The sequence below is a fragment of the Chenopodium album genome, chromosome 7, assembly GCF_948465745.1.
Source record: "Chenopodium album chromosome 7, dcCheAlbu1.1, whole genome shotgun sequence".
Lineage (NCBI taxonomy): Eukaryota > Viridiplantae > Streptophyta > Magnoliopsida > Caryophyllales > Amaranthaceae > Chenopodium > Chenopodium album.
Window position 1 is genome coordinate 36,022,659 of NC_137840.1, and position 10,012 is coordinate 36,032,670.

Sequence of the window (10,012 nt, forward strand, 5' to 3'; positions counted from 1 at the left end):
ATTGGCTAGTTGTGGTTGCCTCGGACCTTGGCGCTTGATGGCAATGTCATCTCTAATTCTTTCTTACACAGGAGTGTAGCAGGTGCTGCTCTTTAGTAACTAATAACTAACTTTTCCTAAACCAAACATAGCTTACACATTAATGCACTTAAGCACATCATCACATAAGTCAAAGTTACCCTTGATCATGGTTTTCATCTTTATAGCTCTGCACCCACCCGGATGATCTCTATAAGCGATGCCGATTGGAACGGTCCTGACTGGCATTGTTCTACCTCCAGATATTATGTCCTCTTGGGTGATAATCTCATTTCTTGGCATACAAAAAGAAGATTTGCCTTGTCGAGTTATCTCTATTCACAGGGCAATTCTGGCTTATTGTGATGATGTATATGCGCTTACTTATCAAACAAGCCAATTCAACACCAACAAACAAAGCAAATCGCCTGATTTGTTTGTGAAAAAATTGCTACAGGTCATGTTTGGGTCCCACATATTCGTTCTTCTTATCAGTATTTCATTACTAAGGGTACGGTATATACCTCGACAACTTCTTGGACTTCAGATTCAGTCTGAGAGTTTTTCCTTCTCCTGTACAAGGGTATGATAGAGTATAAATGTATATGTTAATTTTATCCGCATAAATTTTGTAAAAAATATTTTGTTGTAATTATATAAACCTAGTTTCTCTAATATTAGGCTGTACATACGCAACATACCTATATAACTTTCCAAATCAAGGAGAATGACACACTTCTACACTACTCTATCAGGAAGTTATTGCATTTCAATCGATAACATTTGGACAAAGAATGTCAATTATGGTGGTACTTCAATGGATAACATTCGGACAAACAATGTTAATTATGGTACTTCAATTCAAGGACATTGTCAACATGTGATGACAATATAAAATTCAAAGTGGGAATACAATACACCTAAGGAAATGACCTCCATCTAGTGGTCTATAAGCTGGTAGTAACATGGAGTAGCACAAGCTAACTGCCAAGCATAGTAGTAAAGCAGAAAGCAGTGTTTCAACAATAAAACCGTTCCAAAATAACTTTTGTCCTTTGGTTTTAGATAATTTATCTGCCTTTAAGTTTAATATACTAGAACTAGTACATTTGTTACCTTTGTTATTTCTTGTAAATTTTTAACAAGCAAAAACAAAGCTCTCAATATTTATTAAATGAACGAATCAAGCAAACTTGGACATCGTAAAAGAATAAAGATAAGTGCCATAAAATGCCAAATTACATTAAACTACATCGCATACAAAGCCTCCCCTTAAAAAAAAAGGTCCCTCGAGGCGTGATGGACCGCTACCAAGTATGGTTTATACCAAGGGGTGAAAATAGTATAAAAACAACAAATAATAGCATAATATAAAGATTCGCTCTTCCTCTGTCCCTCTTTTTCCATCAGAATTCTCGCTAGAATTATAACAGTACAAACTATAAAATAACAATATATTTATCAATAATAACAATATATTTATCAATAATAACAGTATAAATCGAAACAAAAAAGAATTTGGTATGGACCATACCAGGTATGGACCTATACTTAATCCCCTCTAGGGCCTCTACATAGGTAATTAATTTCATCAAATACATAATTAATCAATGTTATATCCCACAATTTAATACTCACCGGAGACACTTCAAGGATGAAAATTCCCTTATCATTAGCTTCCAATCTCTAAGCAGTCTTCCGCTAAGTTCAAAGATTTTCTTTTTTCTTTCTGGTGTACAAGAGCCACAAATATAAAGATGTAAATAAATTTTGATCCCATATCTGAGCAAAATCCCTCAAAACTTTAACGCCCAACTAATTTAGTTGATTATCCGCTAAAAATCTTGTTCTTAGGGCTTGTTCTCTTCAGTTAATTTCAGTCCAGTTCAGTTCCTAATTTCCTTCTCTCATAAGCAATTCATTTCATTTCACTCCAGCTTCAATCAATTCAGTTCAACTCAGCTCATTTCAATATATCAGAATAGACCCTTAATCTTTTAATTTATTGTTCTAAATGTAAGAAAGTTATCGTAAAAGGTATTACATATATTCTACACCTTGATTACATGTTTTGACAAGTAAAGTATGTTTTATCGTATGTACAAAAACAAGAACAACTTTAAAATTTGCTTAAAGTTGATACTTATGTTATGATAATATCTAAATATGGATGACTATTATCCCATGTACAATCTAGAATACTCTAAAGTTGGGTATTTGGTCTTATCCATTGACGGAACCCTAGGTAATGTACATGTATATATATCCCGTACTAGATGGAATATAAAATACAACGTAATAATCTTCCCTCATCTCTCTATATTTTCTCTTCCATATTTAACACGTTATCAGCACCATTGCTAGTCAACTGAGTAGGATTACCAAACATTTATCTAGAACCGCATACTATTATTATCATGTAAGTATGATCGCAGCCCATAACAATTATAATTTAACATTTATCTACTTTTGCATGCTTATTTATTGGAATATCAATATATATAACGAATACAGAGCATGATATATAATTTAAGGTTCCATTTTTTTTTTCTCCATGCTAACGTTCTCATCTTCTATTTCGTCCTTATTTATGCATGATTTGTATCATGTCTATTTATGTATGATTATAACGTTTACATATTTTGGATACCATTTATATATACTTATCTTTTAATATTATTTTTGAAAAATGTTGAACCTTGCCAAGCTCGAATTTGTGGCCCTTGATATTACCGGAAAGAATTATTTATCATGGGTGTTAGATGCTGAAATACACCTAGATGCTAAAGGGCTTGGTGAAACAATCAAAGAGGCTAATAAGGCAACACCTCAAGATAAGGCTAAAGCCATGATTTTTCTTCGCCATCACCTCCATGAAGGGCTCAAAAATGAATATTTAACTGTGAAAGACCCACAAATACTTTGGAGTAATCTAAAGGAAATGTATGACCACCAAAAAACAGTGATACTCCCTAGAGCTCGTTATGAATGGTTGAATTTGAGATTGCAAGATTTTAAATCTGTTAGTGAATATAACTCAACTATGTTTAAAATAATTTCTCAATTGAAATTATGTGGAGAAAATATTACTGATGCAGAAATGCTTGAAAAGACATACTCCACTTTCCATGCTAATAATATTGTCCTGCAGACACAATATAGAGAAAAAAGGTTTTAAAAAATATTATGAATTAATATCCTGTCTTCTTGTGGCTGATCAAAATAACGAGCTGTTAATAAAAAATCATGAATCACGTCTTACTGACTTTACTCAATTCCCTGAAGCGAATGTGACAACCCATAACGGGAAAGAAACTAAAAACAGAGACCATTCCAGTAGTAGTGGTCGAGGTAGAGGTCGCGGTCGTGGCCAATGGCGCGGCCGGGGTCATGGACGTTGATATGGTAGAGGTCGTGGAGGTCATTTCATAAACTCACATTCCTACCAGAAGTGGGAACGTAGGGATGATAAAGAGAAAAGTGATACTAATATATGTTACCGTTGTGGAGGAAAAGGTTATTGGTCTCGGGTTTGTAGAACTCCAAAGCATCTTATTGAACTTTACCAAGAATCATTGAAGAAAGGAAAGAAAGTTGAGGCAAACCTTGTTCTTGAATATGGTGAAGGTAATTTTGATTTTGGCAATGCCAATCTATTTGATGTTGCTGATTTCCTTACTTCCCCGGAAGGGAATAATTTTGATTTTGGCAGTACAACTCATTTAGAAGTTGCTGATTTCTTCACTGCCCCAGAAGGGAATAATTAAAGTTATATTGTTTTGTGTCAGTTTTAAGTATTAGACTTATGTTTGCTTATTCTAGTGATTTACTTAAGTTTATTTCTTTCGTGTAATAAGGACTTTTGCTTTATAAATTTATGAACTATTTGAGTGTTTTTCTTGATTTATTTATTTTATCATCTTTATTTTTATGCTTAATATTTTGACATGTATTTTATTTCGTGAAGAACATGGATATTACTCAAGTTCAATTAACTATGAATGGTGAAAAATTATGTCTTGCTGACAGTGCAACTGCTCATATAATACTTAAAAATAAAAAATATATCTCTCATTTGATGATGAAAAGGATTAATGTGAGTACCTTATCGGGCAGTACAAATATCATTGAGGGCTCCGGAAGAGCCACTATAAAATTGCCTTGGGGAACTGAAATTAAAATAATTGATGCTTTATACTCCCCATTGTCTCAAAGAAATTTATTAAGTTTTAAGGATATTCGCAACAATGGTTATCATATTGAGACAATCAATGAAGAAAATAACGAATTCCTTCAAATCACAAATATAACTCAAGGCTCAAAACATGTTTTTGGAGAAACTACCTACATTCTCCAGTGGTTTGTACTACACAAAAATCAATGCTATTGAAGCTCATGCTATAGTAAACCAGAAGTTTACTGATAATTTTGTTGTTTGGCATGACCGGTTAGGCCACCCCGGTTCAATAATGATGCGAAAAATAATTACGAATTCATGTGGACATTCTTTGAAGAGCTAGCAGATTCTTCATAATAATTTTTCATGTGCTGCTTGCTCAGAAGGCAAGTTGATTATTCGCCCATCACTAGATAAAATTAATTTTGAATCAATTAGTTTTTTAGAACGTATACAAGGAGATATTTGTGGGCCCATACATCCCTCATGTGGACCATTTAGAAATTTTATGGTTTTAATTGATGCATCAACTAGATGGTCACATGTGTCTTTGTTATCAACTCATAACTTGGCGTTTGCGAGATTACTTGCCCAATTGATTAAGTTACGGGCACATTTTCCAGATACTCCCATTAAGACTATTCGGCTTGACAATGCTGGTGAATTTACATCTCAAGCTTTTAATGATTATTGCATGTCCATTGGAATAAATGTTGAACATCTTGTAGCACATGTTCATACACAAAACGGTCTGGCAGAGTCATTAATAAAACGTATTCATTTAATTGCTAAACCATTGCTTATGAAATCCAATCTCCCAATTTCTGCTTGGGGACATGCTATATTACATGCAGCAACACTAATTCGCATTAGGCCAACAAGTTATCACAAGTTCTCCCCATTACAATTGGTTTATGGTCAGGAACCAAATATTTCCCATCTAAGAATTTTTGGATGTGCGGTTTATGTTCCAATAGCTCCACCACAACGCACTAAGATGGGTCCTCAAAGGAGGTTGGGGATATATGTTGGGTTTTAAACCCCGTCAATAATTAAATATATTGAGCCTACAACAGGGGATTTATTTAAGGCTCGTTTTGCAGATTGTCATTTTAACGAGTCACTTTTCCCAACATTAGGGGGAGAAAAGAGAGAGATGGAAAAGGTAATTAAATGGAATGAATTATCATTATCCTATCTTGATCCTCGAACTAAACTATGTGAACTAGAAGTTCAAAAGATAATTCATTTACAAAGTTTAGCGAATCAATTGCCAGACTCGTTTACTGACCCAAAAAGAGTGACCAAGTCACATATTCCAGCTGTAAATGCTCCATTTAAAATAGGTGTCCCAGAAGGACAAAATAAATTTGCTAATGAGTCTAAACCACGTCAGAAATGTGGAAGACCAATAGGTTCCAAAGATAAGAATCCTCGGAAAAGAAAAGGAGCATTGATTGATGATGGTCAAATTGAAGAAACAATTTCCGAAGGATCTCCAGAAGAGAATTTAGACATGATACAAGAAGAAATTCAGGTACCTGATAATGAAGAAATTTCAACAAATTATATCATGTCTGGAATTACATGGAACCGAAATCAAATCGACGTCGATGATGTTTTCACATGCAATGTAGCATTAGATGTTATGGATAATAATGAGGATCATGAACCAAAATCCATTGAAGAATGTAGACAAAGAAATGATTGGCCAAAATGGAAAGAAGCAATTGAAGCAGAATTAAAATCTCTTGGAAAAACAGAAGTATTCAGACCTGTAGTTCGTACACCTGAAGGTGTAAAGCCACTGGGATATAAATGGGTCTTTGTGCGAAAGAGAAATGAAAAGGGTGAAGTTGTAAGATATAAGGAACGCTTAGTTGCACAAGGATTCTCACAAAGACCTGGTATAGATTATGAGGAGACATATTCTCCTGTGGTGGATGAAACTACTTTTAGATTTTTGATTTGTTTGGCAATAAGAGACGGACTTAACTTATGTTGATGTAGTCACATCTTATTTATATGGCCCACTGGATAACGACATTTACATGAAGCTCCCAGAAGGATTCAAACTATCACACAAAAAAAACTCTCGCCTCCCCTCTTCTCTCCTCCTCTTCTCTAGGGTTTCTCCAAAATCTTGGCCGTTTAGGCCAGAAATAGTCTAATTTCTTCTTCGGAAATTAGACTATTTCCGACCCTTTTCCCTAAATTTTCTTTAGTTTTGCAATTTCAATTTTAATAAATCTACACAAGTGTAGATACGTTCGTCTCCCTATGGTGGAGTGTCTCCCTATGGTGGAGTCGTTAGTTTTTGTTAGTTTAGTTGTTTGTTTATGTTTAAGGTTTGTTTGTGTGTTAGGGTTTATCAATAAGGTAATCATCTTTTGCCTTATTTTCAGTTATTTGGTAAAGATTTGTTCGGGATCGCAACGGTTGTCAAGTTTTCAAATGCGTTCAAGCAAATCAGATGAAAATCATTCTTACGGCTACAACAAATCATTAGATTGTCTCTCCGAAAAGGCTGTATATTCCAGCGATGTGTGCGAGAGATGTACCACAATGCAAGATTTTTTTAACGATCGTAGCTTTGATGAAGGAAACCCTAATTTGATTCAATTTTATGTATTTGTTTATGCATATTTCATTTGTAGATGCCGGATGGCTTTTTATTAATGAATTGATTTGTTTCAAAAAAAAAAGAAGGATTCAAACTGCAAGAAGCAACAAAATCTAGTTCTCGAGAACATTTCTGTATTAAATTGAACAAATCTCTTTATGGATTGAAACAATCTGGGCGTATGTGGTATAACCGTCTAAGTGAGTATTTGTTGAAAGAAGGTTATAAGAATGATCCTATCAGCCCATGTATTTTTATAAAGAAATTTGGATCGGGATTTGTTATAATTGCAGTGTATGTTGATGATTTGAATATCATTGGAACTCCTGAAGAGATTTCAGTGACTGTAAATTATTTAAAGAAAGAGTTCGAAATGAAAGATCTAGGAAAGACAAAATTCTGCTTGGGGTTACAAATAGAGCACCTAGAGAATGGAATCCTTGTGCATCAATCAACATAAATAGAAAAGGTTCTTAAAAGATTTTCTTTGGATACAGCACATCCATTGAGCAGCCCTATGGTTGTAAAATCACTTGAAGTAGAGAAAGATCCATTCCGACCTCGGGAAAATGATGAAGAAATTCTTGGTCCTGAAATACTGTATCTTAGTGCAATTGGAGCACTAATGTACCTTGCAAGTCATACACGACCCGACATATCATTTTTAGTTAATTTATTAGAAAGGTTTAGCTCATGTCCAACCCGAAGGCATTGGAATGGGATTAAACATTTACTTCGTTACCTTCAAGGTACGAAGGATATGGGTTTATTTTTCCCAAAGTTGTCCAAAGAAAATTTGATTGGTTTTGCAGATGCAGGTTATTTATCCGATCCTTATAATGGTTGGTCACAAACTGGATATGTGTTCACATATGGTGGTACTGCCATTTCTTGGCGTTCCATGAAACAAACCATTGCAGCTACTTATTCCAATCATTCTGAGATTTTAGCAATTCACGAGGCTAGTCGTGAATGTGTATGGTTAAGGTCGGTAGTTCAACATATAAAAGAAGTTTGTGGTTTATCATCTAGGAAAGAGGCACCAACAACTTTATATGAGGATAACGTAGCTTGTATTGCTCAATTTAAGGAAGGATACATCAAAGGCGACAGAACAAAGCACATCTTACCCCAATTTTTCTTCACTCATGATCTTCAGAAGAATGGAGATATAAATGTATTGCAGATTCGTTCAAGTGAGACTTTAGCAGAATTATTTACTAAGGCTCTTCCGACAGCAACATTCAAAAAGTTAGCTTACGACATTGGATTGCGTCGTCTTAAAGATCTCAAGTGATGTAGTCATGAGGGGGAGTTAATGCGCGCTGCACTCTTTCTTCCTTAACCATGGTTTTTCCCCACTGGGTTTTCCTGGTAAGGTTTTTAACGAGGCAGCATCTTATGCGCATTATAGTGTATAATTTTGTACGGGTTTTATAGTAAATGTTAGTTATTGTTTTATTCAATGTATAGTCATCCAAGGGGGAGTGTTATGATAATATCTAAATTAAATATAGATGACTAATATCCCATGTACAATTTAGAATACTCTAGAGTTGGGTATTTGGTCTTATCTGTTGACGGTACCCTAAGTAATGTACATGTATATATATCTCGTACTAGACGGAATATAAAATACAACGTAACGATTTTCCCTCATCTCTCTATATTTTCTCTTCCATATTTAACAACTTAAGCCTTGTACCTCTATTTATTTATTTTATTTATTTATTATTATTTAATTTTTTAACCAAGACAGAGCATTTTATTAATTAGCATCCAAATCCACCAAAGTAAGTAGGCTTTGGGGAAATGGAGCAAATCTTACAACCTCCACATTATCACTAGTATTACCATTTCGTTTAACGTGTGAAAGAAAGCAAATATTAAAGTAAGCTCTATCTCTAACATCAAATGTAGGATATAAAGGGGAAAAGCTTTGATCTTTTAATTTGCTAGCATACTTAGGCCTTATACCTTATATTTGCTAAATGGAAATGATCTTTGATAAATTGAAATAATTTTTACAAAACTTAAATTATTTTACCGCACTTAAATTATTTTTATTGACTCTCTTTTATATTTTTTTCTATAAAGTTACCGATTTTTACAAATTAAAAAATAATTTTTGCCGAATGTTAAACTTTTCTTTACTTGATTGAAATAGTTTTTACTAAATTTGAACTATTTTACATTGGTTGATTTTTTTTTTTTTTTTTTTTTTTTTTTTTTTTTTTTTTTTTTTAACTTTTTATGATTACAAAGGCTAAACTAAGATTACAATTACATTAATTATTTTTACAAAGTCTAAATCAAGATTACAAATTACACTATCAAAAATAACAGTTATGGTTGTTATTGCTACTTTAGAAGGCAATAAAGTTAAATTACAAATAACTTTTGATATCAAGTATTTCAAATCTATAGGAGTTCAAGTTCTAATTTAAAGTTTGTTGATCTAAAATATTTGTATATGATCTTGATAATGAACTTAATATTTTGAAAATAAAATAATTTTTTTTTTTTGGTACTTTTTTTCTATTCAATACAGACCATGTTTTATCATACTTAGAAATTAAATGTCTTTATTGGGTTTAAACTACACGTTCTTTATTGTTCTTTTTGAGGTTCATGTTATATATATATATATATATATATATATATATATATATATATATATATATATATATATATATATATATATATATATATATATTTTAACTCTTATGTTCTTTAAACTCATGTTCTTTTGTTTTATATATCCATTATAAAGGTTTATTTTTTATATGTTTTATTTTTTATTTAATTTAGTTTTTATGTTTATTGGGTGCATAATGTGCATTATCCTTTCAAGTGCACAAGCCAATAATTATTACAAATTGCTACTAATTATTATTATTGACTTAAATTTACTCAACATTCTACATAATTTCTAAAATTATTAAATGTACAAAACTTGACATTTGAACAAGCGATCGAGGATCCTCTAGTACTAATTCAATATACGGAGTAATTACCTTTTACATTATTATGCAAAGATTGACTTTAGCTTCTTAGAGTTCGTGTACATATAACTTTTCATTTTTTTTTTTTATAACAAATAGAACTAAGAAGTAAACCAACAAAGACAAACTAAAAGGTCTAAAAAAGAAAATGCCGACGACGAGCCTGCAACGCTAACCAATGACCGAGCA